Source organism: Chroicocephalus ridibundus, chromosome 4 (assembly GCF_963924245.1).
Source record: "Chroicocephalus ridibundus chromosome 4, bChrRid1.1, whole genome shotgun sequence".
In the NCBI taxonomy this organism is placed as follows: domain Eukaryota; kingdom Metazoa; phylum Chordata; class Aves; order Charadriiformes; family Laridae; genus Chroicocephalus; species Chroicocephalus ridibundus.
In genome coordinates, this window is record NC_086287.1 from 2,009,805 (window position 1) to 2,030,646 (window position 20,842).

Below are 20,842 nucleotides of genomic sequence, written 5' to 3' on the forward strand. Positions count from 1 at the left end.
TCCTGTTCTCACACACACCCCTATGCACACCAATTTCTGAAAGCCTCCCTTGTCTCCTCACCCAGTCCTTTGGATTTTATACATCTTTTCCCTCCTCTGGCAGCCCACTCCCCCATTAGACTGTCATTCTCTTACTCCCTTTTCTTTTTCAGTCTCCACATTTTCTGTGGCTTCCCCTGATTCTGCTGCTTTGCAGCCCTCCATCTATTTCTCCATGTTTTTTGTTGCTAAGATGCCCTGGAGAATCTCGAGAGAAGCAGAGCTCCTCCTTGCCAGCTGCTGCCAGCTGTTCGCTAGCCCAAAAGGCTTGTCCGTTAGGAATCACAAGGAAATCACCGAGGAAGAGCGCAGCGTGCCTGCAAGAAGTAAACCCACCAACTGTTCAGCGCATCCAGCTCCAACTCCCTCCCGGCTTAGGAAATTAAGTCCCAAATTCAGACCCAGTGGACATCAAATCCGGGCAGTTCCCCCATGACTTAGTTTGCTTTCCCTCTAGCCACTTTCTCCAGCTGGTGCTTCAGATAAAGATGCTACAACCGCACGTGCTGCAAGAGGCACAAGAAAGCAAACAACAGAGTAGGTCCCACACCTCTACATACCACCCATCGCCGGGACAAGCAGACCAAACGTTTCCTTCTCTTCCTAGAAATTCTTGCTGGTCCAGTGCTTCCCTAATGACACAGCAAGATAAAACCTGAAATCCTGGGCTGAATCCTGCCAAGCTTGAAGGCTCTTCCTGAATCTTAGATTTGGATGCGTGCAATAGAAGGCAGGAATCCTATTTTCATTTTGCTTATGTAAGCAAGGATGAATCAAGCCCAGGTTTCTCTGATCTCGTGTCATATATAAGCCTTATATATATCTCTCTCTCTTTCCAAAACCCAGAGCTAAAAAGCCCTTCTCTTCAGACAGAGCCTCCATTAGCTACACTTCTAAACACCAGCACACACATCCCTCCTCCGCACCACCCACGCACAGCACCTTCTTCTGCACACACATACAGCATGGATTCGGCACGCGAAGCTCCTTCACAAACCCTCCGGGCCCTCGGTGGGTGTGCCGAGCCCGGCGGGTAACAGCACACACACCTCAGCCCACCCCTCGTGAGCAAGTATCCCGTCCTGCTGCTCCCCAGGGAGAGCCAGATCAGTAGAGACCTCAGTTTCTAGCTCAGTAATTATTTAGACAACTCAATTTTAGAAGATCTCCTATTTCAGTTCTACAGTCCTGTAGTTTTCCAGCTACGAGTCCTGCAAATATTCTTCATTTACTCCAACTTTTTTCTTGTTCTGTCACAGAGCTCACAGACTTCTTATGCCTGCTTTTCTCTGTGGGTTCATCACTCTAGTGTGTGGAACAGCTAATTACCATCTCATCCTCTGCTCCCCAGATGTCTGACAAACTACAGGCAGCACAGCCACATGCTCTGTCTTCAGCCAGGGTCCCAGGCATCTCCTCGTGGCATGCCCAAGTTTTCACACATTGCCTAAATTATCACTCCCCAATTTTCTTCAGGTGTCTCCTTGCTATATTGACCATCTATACCTCCCTACTCTACCTTACAGGTCTTCCCAGTTGAGGGTGCTTTCCAGCTGACTTTCCTTGCGCCTTGACCAGGAACCTCACACAACAAGCTATTCGCTGCTCGTTTCACAGAATCATGGAATTGCCTGGGTTGGAAGGGACCTTTCAGATCATCGAGTCCAACCATCAATCCAACACTGCCAAAACCACCACTAAACCATATCTCTAAGCACCACGTCTACCTGTCTTTTAAATCCCTCCAGGGATGGCAACTCACCCACGTCCCTGGGCAGCCTGTTCCAATACTTGACAACCCTTTCAGTGAAGAAATTTTTCCTAATATCCACCCTAAACCTCCCCGGCGCAACTTGAGGCCATTTCCTCTTGTCCCATCGCCTGTTCCTTGGGAGAAGAGACCAACCCCCCCACAGCTCCCCCCTCCTTTCAGGGAGCTGTAGAGAGCGAGAAGGTCTCCCCTCAGCCTCCTCTTCTCCAGGCTGAACTCACCCAGCTCCCTCAGCTGCTCCTCACAAGGCTCCTGCTCCAGACCCCTCGCCAGCTCCTCTGCCCTTCTCTGGACCCGCTCCAGCCCCTCAATGTCTGTCTTGTCGTGAGGTGCCCAAAACTGGACACAGCCCTCGAGGTGGGGCCTCACCAGTGACGAGTACAGGGGCATTCATTACTCTGGCTCCAGAAGAAGGTTACGTGACAGGGCAATATGGAGCAGACTGTGGGGATTACTCCTACTTCTTCATACAAACGCATGCATGGCATAACTTGTAGCTAATTATATAAAATCTCAACATAAGCAAAGTGTTTCTAGCCTGTCCCAAGGACTACCTTGATAATTTCATGAAAACACATATATTTTTCTCCCTGTTGCCACCATCCTCCTTGTTTCCATAGACTCCTCGCTTTCTCTCCTTAGCTGCTGTTGGAGAAGTCACTAAGCACATGTTGGTAGGAGCTAGAAAAGCCTGTCACTTCAGGGACAGCATCGCTACCCTCCTGGCCATCCAGCTTGGTACCTAGAATGAGTTTAGCAAAGATGGACAAAAGCAAGGTGAAAGGAGGTGAGGCAGAAGCAGACATCCCACGTGACGAGAGGAGAGCTGCAGCAGAAGAAATACCCTGGAAAAAAAAGCATTCCTTGGCTTCAAGCAGCTGTACAGACACACATTGAAAAGCACAGATCGCAACTGTCTGTGTGGCTAACAACTGGTTATACTCAAAGAAAAGTCAGGAACAATTCTTCCCCAAGCTAACAGAGTGCAGGAAACACGGACTAGCCACACACAGGAGTCCGCTAACTCCGGCATTGCAGACTGTTAGGGCTGCGGTAGGAGGTACAAAAAAGCAGCAGGAGACTATTCAGAACATAAATCAAAACCATGGTTACTAAAATAGAGAGAGGAGAACCATGAAAATAAGATGAAAGGGATCAGAGATCAGAAAAGAGGGACTGGGAAAGGAGCTGGGTATCTCCTCCCTGCCAAAGAGAAGCGGACAAAATTTAGGTACAAACTCCATCTAAATGACATCAGTTTGGTTCCAGTGAACTGCAAAGAAGCCAGAAACATGAATAGCCGCCTTACCTGTGAGCAAGTAACACGTGAAGAGATCTGCTAGACAAAACAGCACGGCCACAGGCCCTCCAGAAAAAAAACCCACCGCATCCTATTTTCAAAATTGACTCAGTTGTGCTATTCTCTTTTCAAAAGAGGGTGGACTGGACCCTAAAACCATCACTGAAGTCCATGTCTGGCTGAATCAAACAAGGAAAACGTCATCTTTCCCAAAGAAAATCAACAGGGTCCTGCTCAGAGCTGGACATCACCTTGTTATCCGCTCCCGGGTACAAATCCAGGAGCTGTGAGGATGAGTGATCTGGGACCCGGCTGCTGCACATCCTGGATAAAAGCCAGGTGAGCCCAGTTCAGATCTCTCTCTCCATTGAGCTAAAGTCAATTGGAAAATTCAGACATGGGTAACTTAGCAGGTTTTGTAAAACAAAAGGAAAGCAATTTCCCTTTTCCATCAATGAGAAAGATAAAGAAGAGAAGTTGACCCCAGATCTTGTCCAGAAAACTTAACTAACAGAGGCAGGCTCGTACTCAGCAAACGGACAGGATCGTTACTCCAGCAGCTGTTTGGAAAAGGATGCACTTCAAAAATTGATTTCCATAAGAGAAACCACCTTTCCTCTAGTCTAGCAGATAAGACTTTCGAATGCTAAATGAGTCTTCACACTTGAACTTATAATCCAAACAGGATTATAAGAGAAAAAAAAGCTGTTTATTCAGACATACCCCAGGACAAGTAATTGGCTCTGAGCCAACGCACTTTTAGGCTATTAGAAGAGAAAGTACTTTTTTCCTCTTATGCTGTAGGCAATGCATCATTATCCCTGTAATTAAATCTAGTGCCTTTGTGGCAATGCCTTCTGCAGGATTTATCTAGGTGTGGACTTTTTTTTCCCCTTGCCTTTAATTATACTATAATTAACCATGAAGTGTCCGTTCATTTCGAGCTTTTCACTTGGGCTTCAGAACTAAGTGCCTGAAACAGTCCTTGGCGAGAACGTTGTAATAATCTTGGAAGAGATCACAAGCACAAGATCTGGGGTTTGGTAACCAATTCATTTATTGTGAACTTTCAAAGCCTGCAAAAAAAAAAAAAAGTATCTTTATTTCATCTTTTTCAGCTATAGTACTTGATTAGAGCTCAAAGGCTTCAGAGCAATATTATACTGCAATTAACCCAGCTGATTAAGGCACAATCAAGCACCGAAGTATCAGGCATAAGCCTAGCCCAGATCTGAGCTCTTCTGCATCATAATCCTGTGCTACTTTTTCCCCCTCCCCTCAATTTCTTCACTCAGTCACTTAAATTCTGAACACAGGCACAAACATTCAAGCTGAGGTTTCCTACAGTTCTTTTCTGGGCAATGCGGGAAAGTGTTCCCAGCCCTTTTGAAGGGGAATTATAGGAATTACGCCTGCATTCTTGCAGAAATGTTTTGTTCGCCTTAAACTCTGCCTAGACCTCGCAGACCACCAAGCACAGCCCACAGGACTAGAAAATTATTATCTTCAAATCGCAGTCTGAGAGCTTCTGTGTGTACAACAGCATGCGAGGACAAAAGCTACAGCAGCGTCTTGTCGGATGGCTCCAATTCTCTCCCAAAACATGACTGTAATCACAATCTCTTTGAGAAGGCGATCCGAGTGCTCCATAACCACATCACAGGACAATTGCATTCAGATGCCAGGTAGCTTTTCACATACCTTCACGGCATTCTTGCTGGCAGTCTGTCCCACGCTCCACGCTTACTCCAGTGAAAAATCTATGCCTCTAACATCTGAAAAATCAAATTCTGGTGACCTCAAGAATCCATGCTCGGTCAAGCACTCATCTCTCTCCAGCCTTTCCCCATATGCAGCCGTCCATCAGTCAGTTCAGTTTTCTGCATTCCTTCCTTAGAACTTGTAGCGTTGGGGATACATGCCAAGAGGTGCATCACAAAAGGGCACCTGATGAAAATACTGCATAACTTTCATTGTGTGGAAGATTCATTATCAGAACCAGTTAGCGATTAGGTTACTGTTCGAAGCAAGATAACGAAGAACTCTTATTTATACATATTAGTCTCACTGTTCTTCACATGAACAACTCATCTTTTTGTATATCTTAGGATGCACAGCATCCAATACATCCCGTGGCAGCAAGCTACATGATAATTTATGATTTTATTTTCATTGCAAAGAGGAAAACAGCAGAGCAGACAAACCCAGAGAGCTTAGTCTGCTACGGCATCCAGTTTTGAGCAATGACTTGCCCAACACATGATGAATTCGGGCATTCTTTAAACTGGAAAAAAAAAAAATGAACGTGCACTGGCTTTTTCCCTCCTCTGCTGCACTCCTCAGCCAGAGCAAGGAGCAGAGGGTCCAGCCGAAGAGCACGCAGCAGCATACAGTATCCCACTTCAATTGAATGAATGAGACCAATAGGCCAAAACGCTCGCTCTGGAGTAAGGAAATAAGAATACTGACGGAATGACACTATGAATAATTCACCGGCAGTTCAGTGATCTCTCCTGGCACCACTGAAATTTTAAAAGGTGTTCCAGCTGCCAGACTGAAGTTAATCTGGAAAAGGAAAAAAAAGTATACAAAGGACACAAGAATGACCCCACTCCCTTTCCACGAGTAGGTTTTAAATTGCAACACCAGCAGCCTACACATGCCTTCCTCCCTCTCTCCCTCCTCCTCTCCCTATGCTTTACCCTAATACGCCAGGGAGGAGACAAACACAGCAAAAGGGAAAAATTATGCATTTCCACCAGTGACAGGCTGTACATGAAAGAAGCAGGGGAAGGGCAGAGAGACAATCTGGTCTTTGAAATGTGTTAGGTTATGGCATAAAAAGCTCACCTACACACACAGGAGCCCAGAGACACAATGGCAAGTGGGGGAACCCAAATAACAGCCTCACCTAGGTCCCCCCAGGCCCATCACAGGAGCCATCACCCATCAAAGGCTCATCTCCATGAGTACAGAGGCACTATGGCAGGCAGGGGAAGCCCATTAACCTAGATAGAGAAGCAGAGCCTCTGCCCTAGCTTCTCTCCAGGCTGTCACAGGACAGTAAATACATATATATATATGTACATTCATGTACGTGTTGTATATGTATTTGTGGACTTACATGCTCAGCCTCACTGTTGGCTGCATCTGGGCCACAGCGCTTGAGTGGCCTCACCTCCATTTGGCTACCAGATCTGGCAACCCCTAACAAAACGTACAATAACAACTTACTGTCTGACTCAAGCAGTTGAAAAAGGATTTGGAAAGTAAATAGAAGACGAGGAGGGAAGACGTTGGAGACACTGAAGGAGTACAGCCAGAGCCTGCCGCTTTAACACCCCTCCCTCAGCTACAGCCCCAGGCATCACGTTCCTGCTCCGGGCTGCCAGCAAGGGCTGCGAGTGACCTTTGCGCTATCCACCTCTGGAGAACACCAGAGACACGCACCAGAAGCGCACAACTAATATTCAGTTTTTCTTCAAGTGCCTCCAACTTTTTGACATACCGGTTTTAGGGGAATTCGAGATAAAATTTTGTGATTTTTTTGTAGTCAAGAACAGAAGCTCAAACTCTCCCCCCCCCAGCCATTTCTAGGGTGAGCTTTCCTCCCTCCACAAAGAAGCTGAAATCATGTTCTCTAAATAGTTCCAAGTCTTCAGTAAGCACCCTCAGTATAAAAGGCAACAAAGAAGCCAGAGCTATTCTTTAACTAAAGCACTTAAAATGTTCTGCACACCTAAGTGATCTTAATTCAAGTTGCATTCTACAATGTTGGTAACACAGAAAACATACAGACTATGAAAAAACAGTATTATTTACATACGGTGGAGTTTTTAAGTACCAAGCAAGCATCATATTTAACGGTCAGCTACCTACTCTAATTGATGACCCATACTTTTGACGGCAGGAAAACTTGACAGCCATCCTCCTTATAATAAAACAAGAGACAGTAACCTACAGGCAGGAGTCCCCAGATGTGCCGACAGCCACCCAGCCAAAAGGAAAAGCTCCACTGAGCACAGCTGCTTCAGTCAGGGCCCCAACACCTTTTTTTATCACTGCACCAGCGAACAATCCTCACCGCGGCGCTGACGAAGCATTCCTGCAGTCTCAGGCACCATACCCACTGCTCATACCATCAGCAGATGTGAGCCACAGCCCTAGTTTTGCTCGCTGGCCATATTGTGTTGACTTTGTAACAGTCAAAGAACCAGGATGTGCAGCTAAAAAGATAAGGTATATGAAAGAACATGAAAGGGAACTTTTTCTAAGAGGGAAGTGCAAGATGATGGGTTTTACTCACCCGACAAAGTCCATTTTAAGACCAACACCCCTTCTTTCGCTGAGCCTTTAGCTACCATGACAAACTGCCAAAGCCACCAGATTTCTCCTTTTTCTTTTTTTTTTTTTTTTTTAAAAAAAAATAAAAATCTGTTGCTGGTGCCCAGGAAGCACACCCATCCAAGAGTCAGCAAGGCACCACCCCTAGGCGGGTGCCTGCTTTCCACTGAACTTAGCTGGAAACAAGACGCTTATTGTTAGAAATCTAAACCTCTTCATTAATCGAGCTCCTTTCTTTCTGCCATTTCCTTTTCAATTTACAGGGAGAGCAACCTCAACTTTGGGACCGCAATTCCTCCTAGGTCACATAATGCAGCTGTTTTCCTTGATATACCGTGAATCTTTTGCCACCCAGGCATGCTGAAGAGGGAGAACCTACTCACAGCATGTCGGCTGATCTCCCCAGGAAGAGCCACGTGCCAGACGGGACTGGGCAAAGTCCTGTATTTCCTAGGAACTGCTCTAACAACAGGCTGCAGCTCAGTGCAGCGGAAACAAATCTGGATATCCCTGCCCTGAACATCTTATCTACTTTAAATGAGGTGGTAAGAGTGGATTCAGAAATAGTTTAGTCTGGAGCATTCATTCAGACGGGGTTACTAACCCTGCTGCTGTGTTTGCATTCTCATCCAGCCGCCTTTTTGCTGGCCCCCTCCATCCAAAAAGAGCGACTGAACTGCTGAGCTGGTAAAACGGCAGCAGGGTGGACTCGTGCATCTCATCGTCCAGCTTGTAATTAACTCTGTGGCCATGCAGCAACGAAGCAGCCTTTGAAGACACTGCACAAAATCCTGTCTCCTCTGCGGCAGAGACAAACTTGCAGTCAGGAGCCAATTGGGGAAAGAATGAATATTAGTTTCCCACTCAAATCAGAAATTAAATCCTTTTCCCACTTTTCTTGACAAATCCCCTTACAGTTGAGAATTCAAGCCCTTGCATCTCCTATCTGTTCCCATAGGAACGTAAGAGCCACAACTGCTTCCAACCTTTTCCAATAGCAGAAATATCTAATGAAGTCTTGGTGGCCTTGCTCCTCTGCAGCAGGAACACTATGAATATTTGAAGAAAAGAAAGATAACGCTTTTCTCATCTCTTCTACTCCTGCTCCCTACAAAAAGGGAGCAGCAGCCACGCAGTCCTGAGGGCCACCGAGTCTTGGATAATCGTTATCTTCCTCCCTTTTCCTCTCTCCTAATTGGCATCCGCCAATTTTTGCCCCTCTTGAAAAATCTAGTTTAAACAAAAAACTCCATTATGAAATGCAAACTCCTGGAAAACCCCTGCACAGAGGCAGCAGTTAGGTGCAAGGCAGTTGAGCAAACACCAGTATATTCATTTAAAGCACAAGGAAACAGGCGGACACATTTGCTGGAAACAGGATCTCCTGCTTCTTTAGGCTTGGAGAACCAGGAGTTCCAGTATCCCACCCTCTGGCACTGCACCTTTTCCACAGCAAAAGCCTTGCACCTCCAGATCCAAAGGCAGAAGACCAGTCTGCAGTTCCTACTGGTAACACAAAAGCTGCAAGCCCAGACATACTGGAAAGACGAAAGCAGTCCAGTGCAGAACAGGAAGAGAAAAGGGGGGTTCACTCACACTCCCCCACCCAAAAGGCTTCCTCAAATATTAACATAAATGCAGGATATTACTGAGATGGTTCCTGCTGAAAGAACTGAAAGTTCAACTTACTCTTTCTTCGGGAGGGTTTAGCCCTTGTGGTCTGGAGCAGAGGCTCAAGAGCTGTATTTTCCCATGCTAGCCAAGAGGGAGTGTTTTGGCGTAACACCAGGTAACTTACAGTCCAATGGTTTGCAAAACAAATCTATGTTAACATTGAGATTTTCATGTCATAAATCAGGTAATTTAAAGTGAAAAGGTTCCCGATTGCTTTAACCACACCCTTTCACGCTTTGGCACTCAAAGGGATTTCGTTTCATAGCTACAATATACAGAGCAGTGACACAAAATGCCAGAGACCTGCAGCTACAGCACCAGGAACCAATGTGATATTTTTTTTCCCCCCTCTCAGTTTAACTACGTTATTTTCCAAAACACATGCCTGCCTCCTTGTCTGGTGCTGTGATCATCTGAATCAAAGGCCTTATTCCGTAGGAACACATTTAAGTGGGAGCAAGAGTGGAGCTTTCTCTCTCTCGCTCTCCTCTCTTCAATTAAAACCCCATCCATTGTCCTGCTTAAAGTCTTTTTTGTTTATAACAAATTAAGAGTTCAGTAGAAAAGAAAGATGAGCAGAGCAGCTGGAAAAAAACCCCCAGTTTTTCACAGGATAAATACAGCAGCAGCTGGGGACATAAAGGACATTGACTTGTCCATTACACAGCATTGCAATGCTTTAAAATAATTAGCTCAGGTATCTCAGAGATGAACAGTCCAGCATAGTCGGTGTTGGAGAGACTTCCATGTTGCCTTGGGCAGTTCCATCCTCTTCCTCAGCCTGCCCAGGCAACTTCAAGCTAACAAAAGCACCCCGCACATCCAGTAGTAGCTGTCACTTAATTTTAAAAAGTAATCTAAGACTTCATATTAGCATACTTACTCATTTCAGAGAATAAGCACAGCGTATTTACTTCCCTTCTCTCAACTCAAGATATATTTCTGAGAGTTGGGAGTCATTAGAAGCGGTCTCAGAGCAGATCTGCTGCTTCACCTCCCCGGCTTCTACAGCATAACCTCAAAATGCAGAACAGCAGCAAGTCTTTATCAGGCTTTCAGTTCACATTATGCCAAAAATTCAAGTTCCACAAAGACTCATTTCCTTTTCTTGTTCCCAATGCGGGACACTTTTCGTTAATTTATTTCTCTGCTAACGCCTACCGTCTTGAAACATCCATTTAACCTCACCTAGCCACCCCCAGCTCCTCCATCAGCAGGCCCAGACACACACCAAAGCGCAGGAGAACAAAGATGTGAGAATCTGTCGGATAAAGAACAGCACAGAGCAGCCGTCTGAATTCCTTCGCTCTCCATCACTCCCAGTAGAAGGAAAATCGCTATTTCTGAGGTGAAATCACAGAATGGTTAGAGTTGGAAGGGACCTTAAAGACCATCCAGTGCCAACCCCTGCCCTGGGCAGGGACACCTCCCACCAGCCCAGGTTGCTCCAAGCCCCGTCCAACCTGCCCTTGAACCCCTCCAGGGATGGGGCAGCCACAGCTTCTCTGGGCAACCTGGGCCAGGGGCTCACCACCCTCACAGCAAACAATTTCTTCCCAGTATCTCATCCAAATCTCCCCTCTTGCAGTGGAAAACCCTTCCCCCTCGTCCCACGGCTCCCCTCACTGATCCAGAGTCCCTCCCCAGCTTTCCTGGAGCCCCCTGAGGGCCTGGAAGGGGCTGGAAGGTCTCCCCGGAGCCTTCTCTTCTCCAGGCTGAACCCCCCCAGCTCTCTCAGCCTGTCCTCCCAGCAGAGGGGCTCCAGCCCTCCCAGCATCTCCGGGGCCTCCTCTGGCCCCGCTCCAACAGCTCCGTGTCCTTCCTTGCCAAGAACTCCAAAGCTGAACACAGGACTCCAGGTGGGGTCTTCACCAGGGGCAGAATCCCCACCCTCAACCTGCTGGCCACGCTGCTGGGGATGTAGCCCAGGATGTGTGTCCTTATCATCCCCTTGGGGACCTGGTCAAGGTAACTTATCACAAAACAAGCATTGCGTGTCTCAAAGAATAAAGGTTAAGATGCAAGATACCTTAGAGTTCCAAACCAGAGGCTTTCAAGCCATTCCAGGGAACGAACACCTGAGGAGCCAGCAGAATGAGGGACACAAAACACAGGTTCCTTACACCATGAAGGGCATGGGTGGTGTTTCTAAATGCGAATCTAAAAACTCAGGCATATGTCCTGCAAACTTGCCCACTAGATTATAGTGAAACCACCAAAGTATGCATATTTATGTTTCTTCTCCCCGAGTACCTGCTCCCCACCTCACAGCGGTTTTTCAGGCTTCCTGCACAAGCTTTGACACCCTCTCCCGCTTCACTGGGGCAAATTAAACATACTTGACACTTCTGGGCTTGCGTGCAAACTCAAACACCGCATACTCCGAATTCACAAACTCTGTAAATATTACCAGCAGGCTCCCATGAGGCACTTGAGATGCATGCACCACACTTACTCAGCCACCCGTTCACAGAAGAACGAGCATTTTCTGCAGCATCCTACGTGGTTCCCACCTCCAAAACCGCCTATACTAATTCCTCCGCCCTCATCCAAGAGAAAGTCAGACCAAGGCCTCAGAGAATTGATAAATTCGATTCTCTTTCCCACCAGCAGAGAGCTGGGGTCCTATAAAGCAAGGTAAACTAATAGTTACAGGCAGCCTGCAAAGTTCTCCATCTCAGACTCTTCCAGGCCGGTAACATTTGGAGGCACCGAGGACAACACTGCATTTGTGGATGTCCCCATTTCCTATCAAGTTAAATTTGATTACGTCCCCTGAGGTGTTCAAAAGGCTTTATTCCAGATCTGAGAGCAAACCATGTTCCTTTTTTTAGCTTTTTTTTCTTAAAAAAAAAAAAAATATCAATGAGGATAAAAGACTGTTTTCCAAAAGCAAGATATTGAACCACGAATAGGCATGAAATTTAGAGGGGAAAGGGCTTCTGGAGAAAGAAGCCCATGGCTTCCTGCAGAGCGAAGCTTTAACACCACAATTATACAAAGGCATTTTTCACTGTGCTCCTCTCATGTCACTGAAGTTGGAGGAAAATTCTGCTCTTTCCGGTTTTAGAATATGCACGTAACATCTCAGGAAAGGCATCTCTCGCTTCCTATGCGCTTCATTATTCATGTGCCAAATAGTTTTAGCCCCATATTAACCTCGGAAGGAAGACTTGAAAAGAAAGAGCAGCCTCTTTCTCTGCTAGAAAATAAGTGAAAATGACAGAAGTGAGGGGAAGAGCAATCCCACAGCACACAGACAGAATCTCTCAAAGAAATCTGTCATTATTCTCCATTCTATTCAGGGAATAAAAAAAAAAAGCACCCACTACAACAGGAACTTAAGAGAAGTCGCAAATTACTGCTTCTTCATTTTGTTTTAAGGATGTAACTTATCCAGAGCAAATGGGAACTTTTTTTACTTCTTCTGAAAGGGGAATCATGGGCACACGTTTCCCCTCCAAGCAAAAATACAGAAGTTCTTATCTGAATACTCTCATTTAGTGAAGCGGTTGTCAGTAGCGGATGCTTGGATGCCGTGGAGATGGTGACAAACAACTGAATCAGAACAGAATCACAAAAAGGGCACTGTAGTTTAAAAGGTTGAATCTGGCTGAGAGGTAACGCTCACACAGGACCTTTGAAATGGAAGGACACATCGTCTTTGCAAGGGTATCCTGGAAGGAGAGCCAGGCCACCAGGCTAGAAAACCTCTGCTGTTTCCAGAGGGTCTGAAGTTCTTGAAGGCTGGCTGGTGCACTTTTAAAAGAGGGCTTGTTTTGAGTTCAACAGCAGACAAGCAACAAAGTGGTCCACTTACTGTTCCAGAAACATTTATCAATGGAGAGTTGCACTGAGTTCATTCATTTCTCTTCATATCTGAATTTTCAAACACCAAAATCCAAGTTGTGTTTCCAAAAGGAAAGAAAATACATTTTGGACACCGACAAAGCCAAGCGTAAAGGGAAATTATCAGACAGCTCTAGGTTGAATTTCAGTGATGAACACTTTTAAAGGGTCCTGATACGACCAAGAAATATAGTATGCAAGACAACACAAGAAGGTAGGATTCACTTTATTCAGGACAGTCAGAGGCTGGCTGAGATGCTGCAAACTCACAAGAAGCATCTGACTTGCTCGGATTTTATGGGAGGTGAAATAGTTAATTTCCCATAAGAGAATAAAGCACAATTTTGCAAGATCATTTGGCAGATCACATGGGGAAAAGACAAGCTTCCAGAAGCTCAGACTTTTGAGCTGGAATCTATATTCCAAAAATACATCAAGGCTGTATCTATGGCTGTAAACACCAGCAAGTACATTACATAGATCTGTGCTGAAAAGACAAGCCATGACATAGTATTAGATTTCATTCTTCTTTCTAAAAGATGCAGAGCTGTGTAAATTCCAACTTTTAACAGACATGGAGCAGCACAACAGATCTGAATGGAAACCTTTCAGGGTAGAATTGCACTAGAGCTTTTTTTTTTTTCCCATACAGGCCTTGCCATTTCTATTGTACTTACTGCAATGAAACTGTAATAGCAAGGTCCTGGATTTCCTGGTTTCTTCCTATTATCCAGTTCAATTTTATTTAAGGTGGCCTAAGGGATTCACCAGTTTATTTGCACATTTGTTGTTCTTCAGAAAAGTATAAGGACTCAGTCTAGAAGCCTGCCTGGATCTAAATTCAGAATCTCTCAGATGTGTGCTGATAATCTAAGACCAACAAATCACAAAGAAACAGATGTTACAGAGGAATAAAAGACATGGCAAATGCTCAGAGCACCTATTATGGTAGCCTTCTCATATTTATTGATTAGCTAATTACTCCTAGTAACCATAAACACTGTTTCAAATTATCTTACTGTGTCTTCACAAGAAGAGGAGAATCTCATACTATCAATTTCAGTACCAGCAAGTCTCCGCTCTCCTTCAGCAAAAAGTAATTAGCTCTTCAATAATACGACACTCATTGTTTAGACGCTCCAAGCAAATCTTCCTGTCTCGCATGTCGCAGAGCGCCAAACTGTATGAAATAAGCTATCCCAGCAGCAACGGTGGGAGAACAAACTCCTGAAAAGGATCATCAGTGCTCACTCATCCCTAAAGATGCCAATGCCCCAACAGAACCCAGCATGCTGAGGAAGAGGGACTGGCACAGATACCTTCCAGGATTGTGCCTGACAGCTTTCGCAGCTGGATCCCACCCAGGGCACAAGGACATTCTCACTCCGAGTTAAGACTTGGAGAAAATGGAAGTGCATGCAAGCAGCACGATCCTATATCTACAGGGAGGAGCTTACAAAACTTCTTATGAAACAGCAGGCATTTAGAAAATACACATAACTTAGAAAATACACATTAACACACATTAGGCACAAACTCCACCCCAACTAGGATTGCCACAATAACCCTACCAACAGTCCTCTGCAGGTGTGTGCTGGAGCAATCACCAGGTTATTGCTGATGCGGCAATGTAGATCTGTGTATAAGGTTATGGAAACGCGATCAGTTTAAACAAACTCGGACACAATTTATCAATCGTATTATTAGTTTACTAGAAGTTAGTTGCACTGCGTTTGTTATCATTGCTTGCTGAACAGCACCTTTGCCCAATGAAATGGCAAGAGCAGAACACAAGGAAAATTAGAATTTTTAAGACTCCAGGATTGTATCTTGTATCCTGTTTTCAGGGAGAAATTCTTATTAAGGTCAAAGACATCACTGAGGAATCCACTTGTAGTTTTAATTTCACCCAAAGGGAACAATGCAAGAACCAAAGCAGCCTGGCTACTGATTTGACAGCTTGAACAGAACTAAAAAGCCATGAATTCTCACGCAATTCCACAGACATTTGGAGTCAACCTGAAGGAGACCAGAAGGTCAGGCCAGAGGGACAGAAACTCCAATGGGAGGGCAGTGAGGAGGAGGACTTCCAGGGGTCTGCAAGAGCCCGTAGGAGCACAAGTCTAGTTAAAGAAGCCTTGGTATAAAAGGAAAGAGTGGAAGCTTGAGGGTTAAGAGCCCATGAGAAAACTCCTTGTTAGTCAAGCAGTCTCTGCTTGCCATGCAGATTTTTCTACTCTTGCTGCAAGGAAAAGAAAAATAATCAGCAGCCTTTTTTATTTAATCTTTTAGCTTGACATCTTTTCAAAGAAATCCAGTCTATGAGGTAAGGGACCTGCACCCCTTTCACCAGAAGGAGCAGGGAAAAGGATAAAAAGGAGGAAGGGAAAGAACAGAAAAGGAGAAATGACTGAAGACAGAGAGCACATTTTTTCCAAAGCTCAGTAGGAATTCTGCCTTCTATTCAAAATCATCAAGGTACAGCAGCATTATGCTTTGCATTTAAACCCAAATTTTGTATGCATTTTATATTAGGATATTCCACTTTACTATATGTTGCTTCTAAAATATAAACCCATCAATTTTCACATGCATCGTTATCATTCTTTAAAGCTTGTAATGATGCTTTAAATAGTTAATTAAGTAGTCCATGGCATTCTAGACTTTTTTTTTTTAAAAAAACGGATCAGGTATGAGTACATTCTTATATACACTTAGTTTTATAATGATCTTAAGTCATGGTGCCTGGCATCTTGATCCTAACTCATGCACCCAAACAAGCCAGCAGAACAAGAGTGCTTAACATCTTGCACTACAGAATTATACGCAGAGGAAGGGCTGCTGTAGGAGACAAAAAAATATATTGTATTACTGGAAAGCAGAGTGAGATCTAGTGAGCAGGATCAATGTGGCTGCACAGAGGGAGCAGACTCTAGAGTCTATGTCTGTGCCCTGTGAGTAGACTGTCAACTCCCAGCTATACTTGTGCAATTTGATTTTAGTTTTTTAGTGGAGAAACTTTTCGATTTCTTATCAGAATCAGAAAAAAAAAAATTCAGTTTCATCTGCCTTAAACATTCAAAGCTGGACAGATGCTGCACCTGGCAAATTGTCAAGATTTTTCCTCTGATTTCTCTTTAGAGATACACAAAACAAAACATCAGCTTGAAAACAAAGGAATGTAGCTCTAACTAGAAGCATCGCAATGATTCTCACCCCCATGAAACACGTGCCATGTTTGTTTGTTCTGGCAGACATATGCTTAAATTAACAGTATGATGTATGTACAGTGCAGAATAAAGAAAATAGCAGTGCAAGCTAGCTTCAAGTTAAAAGTCTGATTTACTCAAAAAAAAAATCTATTCCAGTGAGAACAAACATCCCAAAGCTATCCACAGATCCCAGAAGAGTCCATTTGTCACGCTGCTGATAGCACAAAGGGCACTTTCATGAACTCCTTTCCCCCAGCTCTCTAGAAATTCCAGCCCTGCAGCTCTCTAAAAGCAGATGAAAATCAGTTTCGCTCTTCCGAGCATCTCAATTGCTGTCTCTTTAAATGTAACTTCCTCAGACTGCTGAATCCAGCTCAGGATGTACTTATTCATCTGCTGGATCATTGTCAGAATCCGAGAGACTGCCAGCTTTAACCAAATATTATTTGCTGCTACCTAAGTGGCAAGCTGAAAAAAAGGAGTATGCTGATTACTCAAAGGAAAAGCAGGGTGCAGGCAGACTCCCCAAAGTAAAAGCTGCTTGTTTTAGGGTAGATATAAAACTTTGCTACCCAAGGAAGAAAAATCTCAAACATCCTTCCCTTATCCGAAGGCATAACAGAATCACTGCTGCTTTAATTCAAGTGTTAGCACCCTCGTATCTGCTACAGGTCTCCAGCTTGCTGGTCCTTGCCTGAAAGTGACCCACAAAACCAAGAAGATTGGTATTTATGTTGCTTGAAGGAGAGTTTTCTAAATCACAAAGGCTTGGAAAAAGTATATAAATCTTGTTTGCAAATCCGTACAATTTTATTGCAACTCAGAAAGCAAAGTGACCTAGTTTTGATGAGCTAACTCAAAATTAACTCACTTCTAAAGATGAAGTTGCACAGGAAACACCCCTCTGCCCGTTTTTACACTCGGCACCGTAAAACTCAATTACCTGCAGCACCCTGGGATTAAAGGTCGCATCACAAAGGCATAACCTGAACTTCACATGGATTACGTGGGAATCCACAGCTGGTACACTCAGATCCCACAGGAAATGCCAAACTGTTTTACAGAGGGAAGCAAAGGCAGGTGGGACTGATAAAAACATGCAAGTCAAGTGGGTCTATCTGCTAGAGGGCTTCCAAGTTTATGTCTCCAGTTTCTGTTTAGATATACGCAGTGTTTAAGGAATATATAAAAATCTCTTCTGTCTTAGAACTGAGGCAGACACAGCGCAAGGAATGTGACATTTATATTCCCACCCAAAGTCCAAAAGCACATCTGTGCGCTTACATACAAAGAATTTTTTGTCATAACTATTCGTTCATAGGAATTTTGACAAAGTTTCATAAAACTCTGCCAAAATCTAGTACAACGCAGACGCACTGAGTATCTGCTGAAGACAAGTCTTCTCAACGCTTTTAGAAAGTCTGTTATCTACATTCAGATATTTCATGAAACAGACTGATGGGTGTTTTGGTTTGCCCTATTTCTCTTCTCTAATTTTTTTTTTAAACATAACTTTGTCATTGGCGGGAGTATTTTTGTCCTCCCTACTTTTCTTCCTGGAGCAGCGCATTTCTCAATTTTAACCACTCAGATCACATTGTTGCACAACCGGCCCTTCCTAAGGCTCTAAAGAGGAACGGGTGGACGCAGCCCACTGAAGTTTGCCTTTCTCACTGCCCATTTCCCAGCAACGATTATTAAGCTGTCAGGGACTTAGAGCAATCCCTGTTTCTTTGACTTCTGGTTTGATTTTGTCTATAGCAATCAAAAGGACCTAACCCAGTGCCTTAAGTTAAAATGATCAAATCTGTTTTTACAGGTTGGCGCTATCAAGATCAGTGCCAGCAAACATATGCAGTTCACGCCTGTAATTTTGACTCTATGGCATGTTAGAGAGGGAGTAAGTTTTTTGTAAAACAGCAGAGATGGTTAACTCCCAAATCTGTTCTTTTATTTAAATACGGATTAAAGGGGAACATTTGTCCTCCTCCTTTCTGAAGGGTTTTGGTTAGAGAAGTTCCAGGCTATATGCATCATTTACCACGGAGCAGATGCTGTTCAAGTTTCTTGTCCCTGTTAGCCGTTACTGGTCTGCCTGTCCGCTACAAACTGACACACACTCAACTGCGCTGAGCAGTAAGCTAATCAGCAGCTTTAAGAACCCAATGTAACTTTTATCACACAGAAAGCTAACACCTAGGACGCTAATAACTTCACCTAGATAATGTTTTCTACTTTGAAAGCTTTCCACTGGTGCCCAATAGATACTCCTTCCTCCTCAACCACAAACTAACCTCCTTAACAGTTTAGATACTTCCCCACTAGATACACATTTCACCGAAGCCAAATGTCATAAAACCGAGAGATTAAAGACTGTCTGTCTTTACAGAAGCCACTTCCTACAATTTCAATATCTCCCAACCACGACTATTTTAAAAACTCTCAGCCTGACCGCACAAGCTCAGATACTTCTCCAGAAAATGACACTCAGCGGGATGTAGCAACTCATCACCAGGTAACACAAGGTTTTATCCTGGCAGGCAAGTAATCCCCTTCCCACCTTGGCAGAGGTTATACTTTCCCACAGAACTACTTCCTTCAACATGCTGGCTAATCCATCGCGTGGAGATTTGCTGCTTTCAGTACGCAACACTTAGAAACACTCCAGCGTCCCAGAAGCTGTATATACTATCTTTGGCAATCATTATGCCGTTTCCCACCTGGAACTGGCTGTAAGTACCATCCCACATATCAGGACCTGCAGACTCGGCAATCCCCATTCCTATATTCCAAGTGACAACTGAAGCCTGTCCCAAACACACCGGCAGGTACCAATTCCTGGAACGGGCACAGCATGAATTCTGGCTGAGTGGTCTGGCAACATCCCAGCTATAAGATCTCAGAGCGATCTATCTTTTACTTCTACAAGCACGCAGGTCTCTGTGACCCTAACTGGGGATTTCTATCGTCAGGGCTCATCACCCACTGTGGCAGATCCACGTCACTGAACTTCTTTTAGTGCCAGCTAACTGTTTCAGATACCGGTCCCTGTGGAAATGTAATAAAGGCTGAAAGAAAGAATCCCTGTGTCACACCCACCCTCCACACACCACCAGCTTCTCCCTGTACAATCAGCCAGCAGCACCCAGCCAATCTCCCACACTGGGCTAGCACTGACAGCCGAGGCCAGCTTGGACTGGGGTCTTGAGTGCCATTTCTGACCCCGCAATCAGCCTGATGCACTGCCTTGCACCTGTTTGGGGGGGGGGAAACCGCCTATTTCTCTAGGGAGCAGGCCGCCTTGTGAGGGGGCCCTGCAGCTGAAAGGGAAAGAGGCGGCTCCCGCAGGAGACAGCCGCCCCGCCGCCCCTGCCCCGCCGCCTCCCCGCAGCACCGGAGGCAAACGCTCCCTCCGGGCACAGCTCCGCCAACCCCTCCCACACCTACCCCACCGCCTCCGGAGCGGGGCGGGACAGAACAAAGCCCCGCCGGGGTGAGGGGACAGCGGCCGGCAGTCCCCGCCAGGCCCGCACCAACGCCCGCTTCGTCCCCAACGGCCTCCTCCCCTCACGGCCCGCGGGGACCTGCCCTCCCGCCGCGAAGAAGGCCCCGCCGGGGCGGGGGGCGCTGCCAGCCCCCCACCGGGGCCTCCCCCGCCGCCCCAGGGCGCGGGGGTCGCCACCGCTCTCCCGCCTGCCCTCACCTCTCCGCCGCCGCAGGCCCAGGGCCGCCGCCGCCGCCACCTCCATCCCGGGGGCCTGGCGGCCCCCCGATTCTCTAACACCGCCTCCGCCCGTGCAGGGGCCGCCCCCGCCCGTGCCGGGCCGCCCACTGCGTCAGCTTCGTAAGGGCCGCTACGCACCCAGCGGTCACCATGGCGACGGCTGGAGCTAGTTTGGGGGGAGCGCGTACGTGCGGGAGGAGGCGGCGGCGCCCCCTGGCGGTGCTGAGGCGGCGCCGCGGGCCGGGCCTTCCCGCCGCCGGCTGGAGGCAGGAGCCCCGCCGGCCCGTAACGCGGGGCCACCACTGGCCAGGCCGCACTCGCCCCCACCTCGGCGGTAGCCGAGCCCGGCCAGGACCACCCCTTTCCCCCAGGACCACCGTCCGCCTCCCCTGCTTGGCGTCAGGGCCGCAGCACCCTGAGGGAGCCCACTCCCTCCCCACTGCCAGCCCCCAGCCAGGGTAGGTACATCCCGGCCCTGCGGCTTGTGGGAGCCAGAGCCCCCCTAAAAACTACTCTGGGCATCAAAGCAGCTTTATTCCCCCAGCGCTGCTTTCTGGACAGCCCCACCACCACCTTTCAGAGGGAAGGTGGGCATACCCAGCTCTCCCCAACACCCCTTTGCCAAGAAGAGCCCCCCAGCACAACATGGCGGCCTCCCTCAGAGACACACACACACCCTCCCAGGCCAGGCCCCTGCTCTACTACAGCTTGCGCACTTGGCACACCGCTTTCAGCCCCCAGCGTGGAATAGGCAACGGTTTACTACAGCTGGGCTTGAAATATAATCGCCTTTTAATCAAAAGGCTTCAAACTATTGCGTGAGTTAAATGGAAATAACGTTTTGTTGGCTGTAGTCGCTTACAGCTCTGTGCGACCCGGCCAGTGCTCTGGGTGCCATTTCTGTTTCAGATACTGGTTTGCAATCCGAC

General features: G+C 46.4%; 1 protein-coding gene across 7 annotated transcripts in view; it reads right to left on the minus strand.

Moving 5' to 3' along the window:
- Positions 1-20,018, minus strand: part of DAGLA (diacylglycerol lipase alpha) — a 71,439-nt gene extending 51,421 nt beyond the window's left edge. For 2 of the 7 annotated variants that reach the window (XM_063333387.1, XM_063333382.1), the window contains exon 1: positions 19,893-20,018. The gene's annotated coding sequence lies outside the window, so the exon portion shown is untranslated. Of the gene's footprint in view, positions 1-7,837; positions 7,851-19,636; positions 19,730-19,892 lie in introns of those variants that run through there. The other 5 variants (XM_063333390.1, XM_063333385.1, XM_063333389.1 and 2 more) reach the window with 3 other exon arrangements.
- Positions 20,019-20,842: the final 824 nt, after the last annotated feature.